This window comes from Equus caballus, chromosome 3, assembly GCF_041296265.1.
Source record: "Equus caballus isolate H_3958 breed thoroughbred chromosome 3, TB-T2T, whole genome shotgun sequence".
NCBI classification, from domain to species: Eukaryota; Metazoa; Chordata; class Mammalia; order Perissodactyla; family Equidae; genus Equus; species Equus caballus.
In genome coordinates this window covers 60,250,019-60,262,121 of record NC_091686.1, presented here as the reverse complement: position 1 = coordinate 60,262,121, position 12,103 = coordinate 60,250,019, and the positions used below count along the sequence as shown (strand labels likewise).

General features: G+C 45.2%; 1 protein-coding gene and 1 long non-coding RNA gene across 2 annotated transcripts in view; both read right to left on the bottom strand.

Annotated features, from left to right (window-relative positions):
* The window catches only part of SCD5 (stearoyl-CoA desaturase 5), a 140,818-nt gene that overhangs the window by 60,838 nt on the left and 67,877 nt on the right, over positions 1 to 12,103 (bottom strand). The window lies entirely within an intron of this gene.
* LOC111772868 (uncharacterized) lies at positions 4,792 to 6,092 on the bottom strand. The gene is made up of 2 exons (XR_002806968.2): positions 5,914 to 6,092; positions 4,792 to 5,148 (listed from the first exon to the last, which is right to left on the bottom strand). It is a non-coding gene; the product is annotated as an uncharacterized lncRNA (long non-coding RNA).

Sequence of the window (12,103 nt, the reverse complement as noted above, 5' to 3'; positions counted from 1 at the left end):
GCGGGGCTGGGAGAGGGGAGCAGGGGGAGGGAGGGGCGCTGCAATGAGAGAAGACACCGCACCGGGATACCTGCTTGTCCCACCACCTCAGGAGTTTTGAAAGTCTGTTTGGGGCCCTGGCCAATAAATGTTTGTCCTCTCCAATCCTTCCCAGATTCCTAACATAGACAGGGAAAGGCCAACAGACCCATAGATGGAGAGAGACATACAGAAGATACATATATACATACATGTACAGGATTGGCAACACAGCGTAATAGTTAAAATGGCCTTGGGATTGAATCCCCGGTCTATCACTCATCCGTGTGACAATCTCTAAACCTTCTTTTCTTCATGCATAAAGTGGGGGAAAACAGTACCTGCTTTATAACAAACACGTGTTTGTTGTAAAGATTAAAAGAAGTAATGCATGCAAAATGCACGCCACGCCTGGTGAGCCCTGCGGGCTGGCACAGATTATTGCCCCGGTTATGAAGGCCACTCCACTGCTCCTGTAAATATTCCCTTCCTGATAACCCCCTCTGAAGACACGCACACTGTCCATCATTCCAAGCCTGTGGTTCTCAAGGAGGTGAGCGGTTTTGCCTGCTCTCCCCTCCCAGGGACATTTAGCAAAGTCTTCAGACGTTATTAGTTGTCTCAAACCAAAACTTGAAGGGTGCTCCTGGCACCTAGTGGGTGGAGGCCAGGGAAACTGCCGAGCGTCCTGCAGTGCCCAGGTGCTCCCTACAACAAAGAGCTATCGTCACCAAATGTCACAGTGCCAAGGTAGAGAATCCTGCTCTGACCTCTTAGGAAAGCTCTTGAAACCTTCCCTGCTCATTCTCCCGGTGTGACTGCCCCTGTTCTTGCTTCTTGGCATCTCTCTCGAGTCGTGGGGGAGCTGGAGGAGTAATTTATTTCTGATAGTATTTAACAAACTAGCTTAAAAAAAGAACTAGGATGAAAGAGCAATAGCAGTTTAGGTAATTGATTCTCAAACTTTAATGTGCCATACATGTCACCAGAGGATCTTGTCAAAATGCAGGTCCTAGACCCCACTCCAAGAAATCGGATTCAGTAGGTCTGGGGCGGGACCCATGAGTTCTGTTTCTAACACACTCACAGGTGGTGCTGATGCTGCTGGTCCAGGGTCCCAGAGTGTTACCTGACTGTCCAGATTTGAGAGAGGTCTCATGGGGGCTACCAGTGACAGGGCTGGCATCAGACGGCCCTTATCTCATGAAACGGTGTTACAAAGAATTTCAGGGGGCGGCCCAGTGGCCCAGTGTGCACGTTCCACTTGGCGGCCTGGGGTTCGCCAGTTTGGATCCCAGGTGCGGACATGGCACCGCTTGGCAAGCCATGCTGTAGTAGGCATCCCACATAGAAAGTAGAGGAAGATGGGCATGGATCAGGGCCAGCCTTCCTCAACAAAAAGAGGAGGATTGGCAGCAGTTAGCTCAGGGCTAATCTTCCTCAAAAAAAAAAAAAAAAAAAAAGAATTTCAATCAGACCTTACCTCTTCCCTCTACAGGTTTGGGTTTACAAGGTTCAAGATTCTGAGGCAATTTCCTCCTAGGTACTATTTCAACAATTCACTCGAAATCTGAACATTTTCTCAGGGTCTTGGAGACCGCGGGCTGAGAAGCAGTGGCTTCCCTTTACTACTAAAACCTTCTAGCACTATACTTACAATAACCAACAGCCCCTCTTGGCAATTCCCACCTCCTTCCACTAAACCACACTCTATTGTGCTGCACATGGGTTACAGGAAGATATGTTCTCTCTTCCCACGGCATGAATCTTTAAACAACTGTCCACATCTTCTGGGACGATCCAACATAAAGGGAATGGAATAAGAGAGAGAAGATACACTTTGTGCATTTTACATGTACTGCCTATTTTCCTCAGTCCTTCCTGCCTTTGGTTAGGTCCACTTAGACGGCTCTAAAGTCCTCGGCAAATGCCACTTTTCCTGGTTGATTGACAGCTTATATGACAATTAGAATGAAAGTCATAGCAGATCATTAAGAAACACAAAATTATGGCATAACGTGTTACTACTCTGCTATTGCACCACGCTATTTGTAATTCGAACAACAAAAGAAGGCAAGAATTAGGGTCTTTCCAAGACCTCATTCCATATATGAAGGGCTCACTTCAGGTACCCAGGCTAGGCCAGGCAGCTCTGTCAGATGCTCCCTTGCCCTCTGTGTTTTCCGATATGGCAATCATCACACTGTAGTTAAACAAGGAATTATTGGTCTAATGCCATCTTCCTTTCTAAAACATAATCTCCAGGAGGAACAGGGATCATGTCTGTCTTTCCATGTATTCTCCGCTGGTACCTGTGCAACTAACTTAGCTAGAGAAAAATACACAACCATGCTGATCAATCTCACTTTGAAATTCATGACCACTAACAACATTTGGGCTTTAACATCTCCCAGCAATCATATCACATTTCCCTGGTCCATATGCGCTGCCTCTCTCCTGGACATCTATTTCACACCTGCTGCAATCACCTTGCCCCCAACATCTCCCTTCCCCCCTCTTTCATTGAGACCAGCAGAACATCCTCAGGCTCCACCACCTCCAGCATCTGAGCCTGGGGACTCTGTGATTTCTCCATTACCACAGATGGCCAGTCCACACTCCTTTTAGAGCTGGCCCTTCCTCGTGCACCTCCATCCGACTCAAATGCTGTGCAATTTTCCCCTCCTCTCTGTGTCATCAAATACCTTCCCTCCATATTATTCCCACAGCCTACAACCATGCTATTATTTCTCTCATGTTAAAAAAAGAAATTAAAAAACCTCTCTTGACCCCACTTCCCCATCTAGTTCCTATTCCATTTCCCTGCTGCACTTTACAGCAAAACTAACTGAATGGATTGTCTGCTGATTGTAGATTACAGTTCTTCACTTCCCATTCTCTCCTAAGCCCACTCAATCAGGTTTCTGTCCTCCTTCCCTCATCTCCATCCCCAATCAAAACTGCTCTTATCCAGGTCCAGACAAGACAGATGTGGTCCCTTTACTTGTGGGCAGTCTCTAGATGCACATTAAACAAATCATGTGGGTTATGGGAACAATGAAGGACAGGCACAGTTACTACAGGAGCACCTGAAGGATGAGCTCATGAGGGAGGGACAAGCATTCCAGACAGAGGGAACGGTGTGAGCAAAGGCGTGGAGGGGTGAAGGCTCTGTGTGTTCTGGCAGTGGCGGGGGGTTTGGTCTGGCTCCTGGGAGGGGCTGTGAGGTAAAGTGAAATGAGAAAAACAGGCAGGGGCCTGACCAGGAAGAGATATATGTATTCTGCCAAGATATATTTGATCTTGAGGACAATAGGGTACCACTAACAGATTTGCTATGATCAGCTTTAGAATGACAGATGTGAACGTGTGTGGAAGATGGATGCTAGGGTGCTGAAACTGGAGAAGTTGTGCTGGATATTCTCCAAGCGCCCCTGCAGACGCACGCTGCTCTGTGCCCAAGGAGGCTGGCCTCCATAGGCTGGACCAATGGGCTTCTTCTGCTGCTGGGCTGGTTGCATCAGAATTACTTGAGGAGCTTTAAAAGCTATCCACGTACTCTAGAACCTTACATGACAAGGCAGGGGTTCGCAACTCTGGGGCCCCCAGATAGCAGTTACAAGCGTGGTATGGGAGTGATGGATGAGGACAGTGCTTCTCAAACAAATGTGTCTACAAATCACCTGGGCATCTTCTTAAACTGCAGATACTAATCCAATAGGTCTCGGTGGGGCCTGACATTCTGCACTTCCAACAAGCTGCCAGGTAGTATCACAGCAATGTCCCGGGGACCACAGTTTGAGTTGCAAGGCAGTGGGTAATCCCTGTGGAGACTCATTTAGGACCAAGGAAATCTAGTTTCTCCTCTTGGTTTGTGATGTAGGCAAAAAGTTTTTTAGTGACAGAAGCCCAGGATGGAAGTCCTGTCTCATCGACCCACAGCATGATGCTCACTCTTCCTGCCTTCCTTTCCTGCTTTCTTTCTTTTTGCAGGTACAAAGTGAAAAAGTTTCTTTAAGGCAGATTTTAAAATTTAGATGAGACAAAGATTGCCTTCCAAGTATCACAAAACAATCCCATGATATAAAAACACAACACCTTGGGGCTGGCCCAGTGGCACAGCGGTTAAGTTCACACGTTCCGCTTCTCTGCAGCCCAGGGTCCGCCGGGTCAGATCCCAGGTGCGGACATGGCACCGTTTGGCAGGCCATGCTGTGGTAGGCATCCCACATAGAAAGTAGAGGAAGATGGGCACGGATGTTAGCTCAGGGCCAGTCTTCCTCAGCAAAAAGAGGAGGATTGGCAGTAGTTAGCTCAGGGCTAATCTTCCTCAAAACAAAACAAAAAAACACAACACCTGAGCTGCCTGAGAATCACGCTGAAGCTCACCTGTGCACCACAGCAGTGCCTTTGGGCCTCCAGGTGGGAAGAGGTCTTGCTAGAGAAGAAAGACCCCTCTACGGGAATAAGAATTTGTGAAACAGAATGCTAAGAGCGCTTACTCATCACAGCTTGGTGTTGACAGCCTTTCTCCTGAAGGAAAGCATGTCAAACAAGCTGACCAAACTGAATGGTTGGGGGAAGGGCAGGGAAGAGCCGTTTTCTTCTGTTCTTAAGAAAACATTGAGGACAAGCCCTGTTCTGCTTCAGGTCCCCTTTTGAAAATGCTTGGCATCTAGTGGGAGTGGCCACACGAGTGTCAGAAGAGCTAAATTTGGAGCTGCCAATCGCTTAACATTTTACTAAAAATGTGAAAAATAAACAGAAATCAAAGTTCTTTTATTGTTTTATTATCTATCAGTATTTGTTCAGTATGACACCAAAGCAAGTCCTTGAGAGAGAACTGGTCAAGAGCATAAACTAGTTTAGATGGAGTCTTTCCACTATTCCCTGTCGCTTCCTGCTCCCTCTCTGCCTTCTTACTTTCTTCTTCAAAGCCTCTTCCTCGCCATCAAATGGCACAAAGCTTGGCTCGGAGGAGTGGGCCTCAGAGCCCGCTGGAACAGCTCTTGGAGAATGCAGGCGCCTTGCACGGGGAAGTGAGGGCGCACAGGTAGCAGACTTGCCCGTCTGCTCTTTCCTAGCTGAGGGGGGCGGTTACCATCTTACTCTCAGTCCCAGTTCTCTTATCTGTGAAACAAACAAAAAACCAAACACAACAAAAGACTATCGCAAACAGTTGTTGTGAGACAAACAAAAATGGACATCAGGTATTTAGCAAATAGTAATATCTCTATAAACATTGCCGGAAAAACACCATTATTCCTATCACTGGGTAACACTTGCCAGGCTGAGCTGGGCGAGCAGGAAGCAGGGCCTTCAAGTTGTTGTGAAAGGAGGCCCAGGTCTCAACAGTAACTCTTTCCTACCCCGATCCTCAGCCCTCCCAGGTTCCCTGAGGTGGATTTAGGAAGAGCAAACACACTCAGAGTTTACGATTCAGGATACCTCCCATCGTCCATCTCTCTCTGTCAAACAATCAAAATGAAAACACAACTACTGAAATTTGAATTAGGGATAGCTGAATACAAAGAGAATCATTTACTCTACTAGGAGTACACTGAATTTCCTTTTTCATTATTCAGTTTTGATTTTCTCTCAGGCAGTAAGTGTGTGTGTGTGTGAGAGAGAGAGAGAGAGTGTGTGAGAGAACGAGAGAGAGAATGTGTGTGTACATATAGTTTATATTGCTATAGTTACCAGCATTATTCATTAACGTCTCTGACCATAAATGGGAAACTGTAACATCAAAAATGTTAGTCCCTCTGAAGGAAGGCTAAGATTAAAAACAGCATGCAAACTGGTCAATTTGGGGGAAGCAGAAAACAAAGAATAATTTCTGCCCTTATCATCTGATTATCTGGGTAGTTATGGGTCATCTCTCTCTTTTCTTACCAGCAATTTCTGTGGTGGAGTTGAGACAGCCAGGGGCTGAAGCCGGGACCCGGCGTTGAAGAAGGAGTCAGCATTGAAGCATGAAGACGGGGAGACCTAGACTCTTGGAGGCCTGGAGGGGCATTTTTGGGAAAAGTTCTGTCAAGAGAAGTCCACGGGCCACTGTTGCTTTTATGTCTGAGCCAAGAGAGCTGGGAATTGAAGTGAAAAGTCGAGGGAAAGCCTCCTGGGAGCCCTGGTTTCCCTCTGTGCCCGTTTCTCCTCGAGGATCTCCTCATTCTTGCCACCCTCTCTTCTGACCAGAGAAAGGTCCTCCCTGGGGCTTGGCAGGAACGCAGCGGGTTCTGACCAAACTCCCCCCATCCACAACCACAGGCCAAGGACAGAGAGGAAGAAGTTGGGTAGAGAGGTATACTTGGTGCCCCCCAAGGAAAAAACCGACAAAACACAGTCTTTGCAAGATTGCTTTTACCACAATAATGTTTCTGCCTTAAACAGAAAAAAAAAGTTAAAAACTTAATACAGCATTCTATCAAGATACCAAGAAATCCCCTTTGATTCTCCGATGAGTGACTGCATCACTGAGGCAGCCTGACCTACTTCCCGAACTCTGGTTTCAAGGGTTTTCTTCACACATTTTTACTCCTGCCAAGTTGCTGTGAATAACCCAATGCAGATTTGTTTTTCTTTGCAGCACGATCCAGGGCCTAGTTTTCTGATCTTCACTGGTTTTGATGCATAAAATCCAACTTAATGTTAATACGTTGCCTTAGCAAAATGTAATTATTCATTCATTCGATCCTCAGCAAACAGGCATGAGTACCTTCCATGCACCAGGTTTTCTGGAAAAGACTGAGTGTGGAAACGGTCAACATCCCTCCCAGGGGAGCCTCTCGACTAGCAGACTCCTTAAATTGGCAGCCCTCAGGCAGCAATCAGCCTAGATTTTGGAAAAACTAAGCCAACAATGAAAAAGAAAGGATTTCAAATTTAAACATCCCTATTTCTGGCTTCTCCTGACAAATGGAAGGATCTGGCAACACCAGGTCACCTCATTTTTCTGCATGGCAACTTTCTACTGGAGCTAAATGCCCCTGCCCTGTAGACAGTCACCCCCTCTCACCCCATACACGTATACACACTGGGAATCAACCCTCTTCATTTATTACCTGCCTGGCCCCCAATCAGAGCATAACCGGGCTAACATCCGTTAGGCACAGAAGACACAGCACCAAAAGCCCACAATACTTTTCCTTCACAGGGAAAACAAATTAATACAATAATAAATATATAATAATGAATCCAGCCTGGGTTATATCTGTCTTTATACCAACACAGTTGTAAAATATAATTTCTAGTTTTTTATGGTGGAAGGGGCCACACAAGTCATAGTGGGATCCTGAGTACAGTTGAATGGTGTCAACTCCTTACTCAGAAAATTGGTGAGTAAACGGGAAAGATTTCAGCATTTACCCTGTCTTTTAGAAAGAACTATAATTCATTCCCAGTTATCGTGGGAAAGCTCTTCTTTTCAGAAGCGTGCCAGCTAGTAAGTGTAGAGTTAAGGGACACCATCCTCTGCAGCCCCAGTTGTCCTGCACACTGTGGCACCTGCCCCAGCCCTCGCTTCAGGACGCAGGCACGTATTCCTCCAACGGGCGCCACTGTTGGGCCTAATAGCTCGCAGCTGAGTCTCTCCCTAGGCATTGCCCTCCATGGAAGGAAACTGCCCCGCCCAAGGTTTTGTGCCCTCCCTGGGGGCAGCCTGCATCCAATGCTTAGCTGATAAAGGGGTACAAAGGCCTGGCCCTCTGCCTCAGTTTGTGACATCTCTGAAGGACCATCCTGTCCAGGGCTGCCTGCAGCCTAGACTGAGGCCTCTATTGCAACTCCATTGCAGTTCAACCCCTCTTACTGTCTCACAGGGTTACACACACAGTCCCCGATAAACCAGCTTAGAAATCTGCAACTCAGAATCTGTTTTTCAGAGAACCCAACCTAAGACCCTCATAAATAATGGATTCCGGCAAGAATCATCAATGGATGCTGTTATGGATTGAACTGTCTCCCTCAAAATGCCTTTGTTGAAGTCCTAACCCCTAGTGCCCCAGAATGTGACCTTATTTGGAGACAGGGTCTTTACAGATGGAATCAAGTTAAAAAGAGGTCATTAGGATGAGCCCTAGCCCAGTGTGACTGGCGTCCTTATAAGAAGAGGGAATTTAGATGCAGGCCCACATAGAGGGAAGATGATGTGAAGTGACGCAGAGAGATGGCCGTCTACAAGGCAAGGAGAGAGGCCTGGAACAGATCCTTCCCTCACAGCCCTCAGAAGGAACCAACCCCACCAACACCTTGATTTGGGGCATCTAGTCTCCAGAACTGTCAGACAATAAATGTTGCTTAAGCCACCCGGTCTGTGGTACTTTGTTACAGCAGTGCCAGCAGAATAAGACAGACGACAAAATCATTAGGTCGAAGGATTGCTGGGAAGCAGGATATCCCCACAGTGTCAAAGCATCAGCCTCCAGATTGCTTATTAAGTGTGAAGAGGACAACAGAGTTTTACAATGGAGGAATCTGGTGGTTAACCAAGAGATGAAACTTAGCATCAGTAATAGTAGGAGAATTTGACATTCGGTGCCTTTTGATATGATGAATATGAAGCACATGGTATCACCCTTGAGGCGTTCTTGCTAAATATGCTTAACTGTAATCTAAATATGCTTATAGACCTAGCTCCCGGTTTACAGAACATAGAGGAAAAAAGGAAACAAGTGGACAATCCAAAATGGGGGACATTCTACAGAAAACTGGTCTGGTCTCTTCAAAAAGTCAATGTCCAAGGTGAGGGTGTGTTCTAAAGACAGTGAGAACCAATGCAATGCAATAAGCTTGCTCGCATCCTGGTTCAAAAAAGCAATTATAAAAGATATTTTGAGGACAACTGGAGACATTTGAATATAAACAAGATATTAGATTATTATTAGGTTATGATAATGTCCTTATTTTGGGGGTATGCATGTGGAATTATTTAGGGATAAAGAGCCATAACATATGCAACTTACTTTTAGATGACTAAAATTATATTGGCACCTGAGCTAACATCTGTTGCCAATCTTCTTTTTTTTCCTTCTCCCCAAAGCCCCCCAGTACATAGTTGTATATTCTAGCTGTAGGTCCTTCTAGTTCTGCTGTGTGGGACGCCGCCTCAGCATGGCCTCATGAGCAGCACTAGGTCCACCATGCCCAGGACCCGAATCAGTGAAACCCTGGGCCACCAAAGTGGAGCATGTGAACTTAACCACTCAGCCACAGGGCCGGCTCCTGTATTATTCTTGAAAATTCTCTGTGTTTGAAAATGTTCACATTAAAAGTTTGCGGAAAACAAGTGTCACTGAGAGTCAATACACAAATACTAAATCTCATCTTTCTTCACTGCATTACACATTAACACACCAACCAGTCAAACTTCAGAATCAGAACGCAGAGGGCCAGCGTGAGAAAGCACGGATTAAACCTGGCTTTGTGATAGCTTTTTGACACAAAGTGATTAAAGTAAATACATGCATATTTCTCCTTCCTGCCTACAAAGAAGTAGGCTTTAAAATAAGTGGGAAAGACAAAAGTCAGACAAAAAAGAAACAACGTAAAAAGGTATACAAGTGACTATTTGAGATCTTCTCTGATCCTTTCTGAGTCTCAGTTTTCTCATCTGTAAAATGGGAAGAACAAAAGAAATCTCGAAGAATTATTTTTAAGATTAAAGATAGGAATCTCAAGTGCCTGACACACAGTAGACAGATGACAAATATCCTTCTAAGTGCTGTGACTGTGACTGTAAGTGGTAGGTGTACCAGTGGCAGCAGAAAGATAAAAACCCAGACACTCTAGCCCCAGAGCCCGTCCTTCAGGCTGTACAGGGCTGTACTGCTTCTGAAACAAACCATACGGGGCATTTTTTTTCTTTTTTCTTCTTCTTTTCTTTTTTTTTGGTGAGGAATATTGGCCCTGGGCTAACATCTGTTGCCAATCTTCTTCTTTCTGCTTGAGGAAGATTGTCACTGAGCTGACATCGGTGCCCATTTTCCTCCACGTTGTATGTGGGATGCCTGCCACAGCACAGCTTGATGAGTGGTGTGTAGGTCTGCGCCCAGGATCTGAACCTGTGAACCCCGGGCCACCAAAGCAGAGCACATGAACTTAACCACTGTGCCACCAGGCCAGCCCCAGCATTTTTCTCTAATGAGCACAGCAAAGGTAAGTAAGAGGGAATTTTCACCCTCTGCCATACAAAGAAAACAGTGGGCATATTCTGTTTACATTCAGATTGTACGCTTCGTATTCAGGATAATAATCAGGAAGAATTCAAGAAGGGTTTCTTGAAGCCCTAACACAACAAAAAAGAAAAACTAAGTCAGAGTAGTTCCAGAACAAGGAGGCCAAAGTTTCCTTGTAATCCATGTCAAGACCTTGGAATCTTTTATTGCTTTAAAAAAATAACTTCCCCAAGCTTTAGAAATAAATAAATCTTTCCATTTCACATGCAACGTAGATGATATTAAACTTTCCTCGGAGCTGAGGGAGCCCAAGGGCAAAGGCTTTTGATGTTTAGAATAAAACCTTGAATGTGAATTCAATTCAAACCCCAAGAAAGCCATCACTCCCGTCAGCCAACACGGACTTTCTGAAGGTAAAACCCACACCCCAGTTTATTTCCTCTTCACCATCAACTCCTCATAGTACCTCCACGGCTCATTCTTGTCTCGCCAAACAAACAAAAATGACAGCTTTGGGCGGCAGGGGTCTATTTTTTTTTCCCATTTCTTATTATGACAACTTTAGCTCATCCATGAAAATTCTAAGACATGAAACCTTATGAAAATAAAGCCCTGGAAAAAAGCATTTGATTTTGGCCCAAATCGAAGGGGAGCAGCGATTCAACTGACAAGGTGAGTCAAGAAAAGAAGGGAGGGAAAGCCACCTGGAGGGTCTCTGAGCTTCTGAGGCCCTGGAGACCCTCTATCAGTCACGTGCAGACAGCGTCCTTCCGAAGGCTCTGAAACGCAGGCACACACAATGGCTTTCTGCTACCAGCATGTTCGTTATAAAAATATAACCTTGGATTTTTACAGCAAGGCTAATAGGATTTCCCCACCTGGCCAAACAAGTTACCTGAACCCTGAGATTGAAAAGACTAGTTATTTTTACTCTGCTCATTAAGGAGGCAGCTGTTTATTTTTTTAAGAGACTTGCAGTAAAATATGTTACAGACGGCAACCTAGAATACACACAAATATAACAAATAAAATTCTCATAAAACAATCCTCAAAGCTCACCATACGCAAAGCACTGATATTTTCTATTTTGTTATTTTTTTAAATGTTGGTCACGATCCAAACTAAAATGTTTCACACCCACTAATAGGTTACAATCTGTAGGTTGAAACCTGCTGGGCTGGATGAAGCCTATGCTTTTGGGCACATTTCTGTCACATGCATAACCCTCCTCACCCTGTTCCTTTCCAGAGGGGCTAACACAAAATCAGTCTTGACTGGTCGAGGAAAAAAAGATAGCGTTTCTTTTTCCTCTGCATTTCCAAAGTTCTGAAGGGCACCTGAAGGAGAAGAAAATTTGCCACCCCAAAATGTGTCTCTATAACATGAGGATTATTTTAGGCTGATTATTTTTAAGAAACAAGACTCAGAAAGTTTTTCTTGTTCCCTCCCCCTTAACTGCCTAAAAGAATTCAGACAAACGGCCTGTAACAGGAACAGAGCCATCACCAGACATGTCTGTGAAGAATGTGGGTTAAGTGTGGTGGGGGAAACCAGGCAGGACCCAGAGATCAGAGACCCCTCCATGTCCCACTGTCTCTGCAAGGCATGACAAACATTTGTTTACCATTTACTTTTCCATCTCCACGTGAATTGCCTTCTTCCCCTTTGAAGTCCCAAACCACTACCCCCAACATCCTCTCTTGTTTTTAGTTGAAGATGGTATTTAAGGTGGTGGCTTTGGCCATTTTGGCAAGTTACTCAGTTTTCCTGGGTCTCTCCTGTGTATACATGCTATTAAACTTTATTTGATTTTCTCCTGTCAACCTGTCTCATGTCAACGTATTTCTTAGACCAGCCAGAAGAATGCAGAGGGTAGAGGAAAATTTCTTCCTCCCCTCCAGTTGATGACA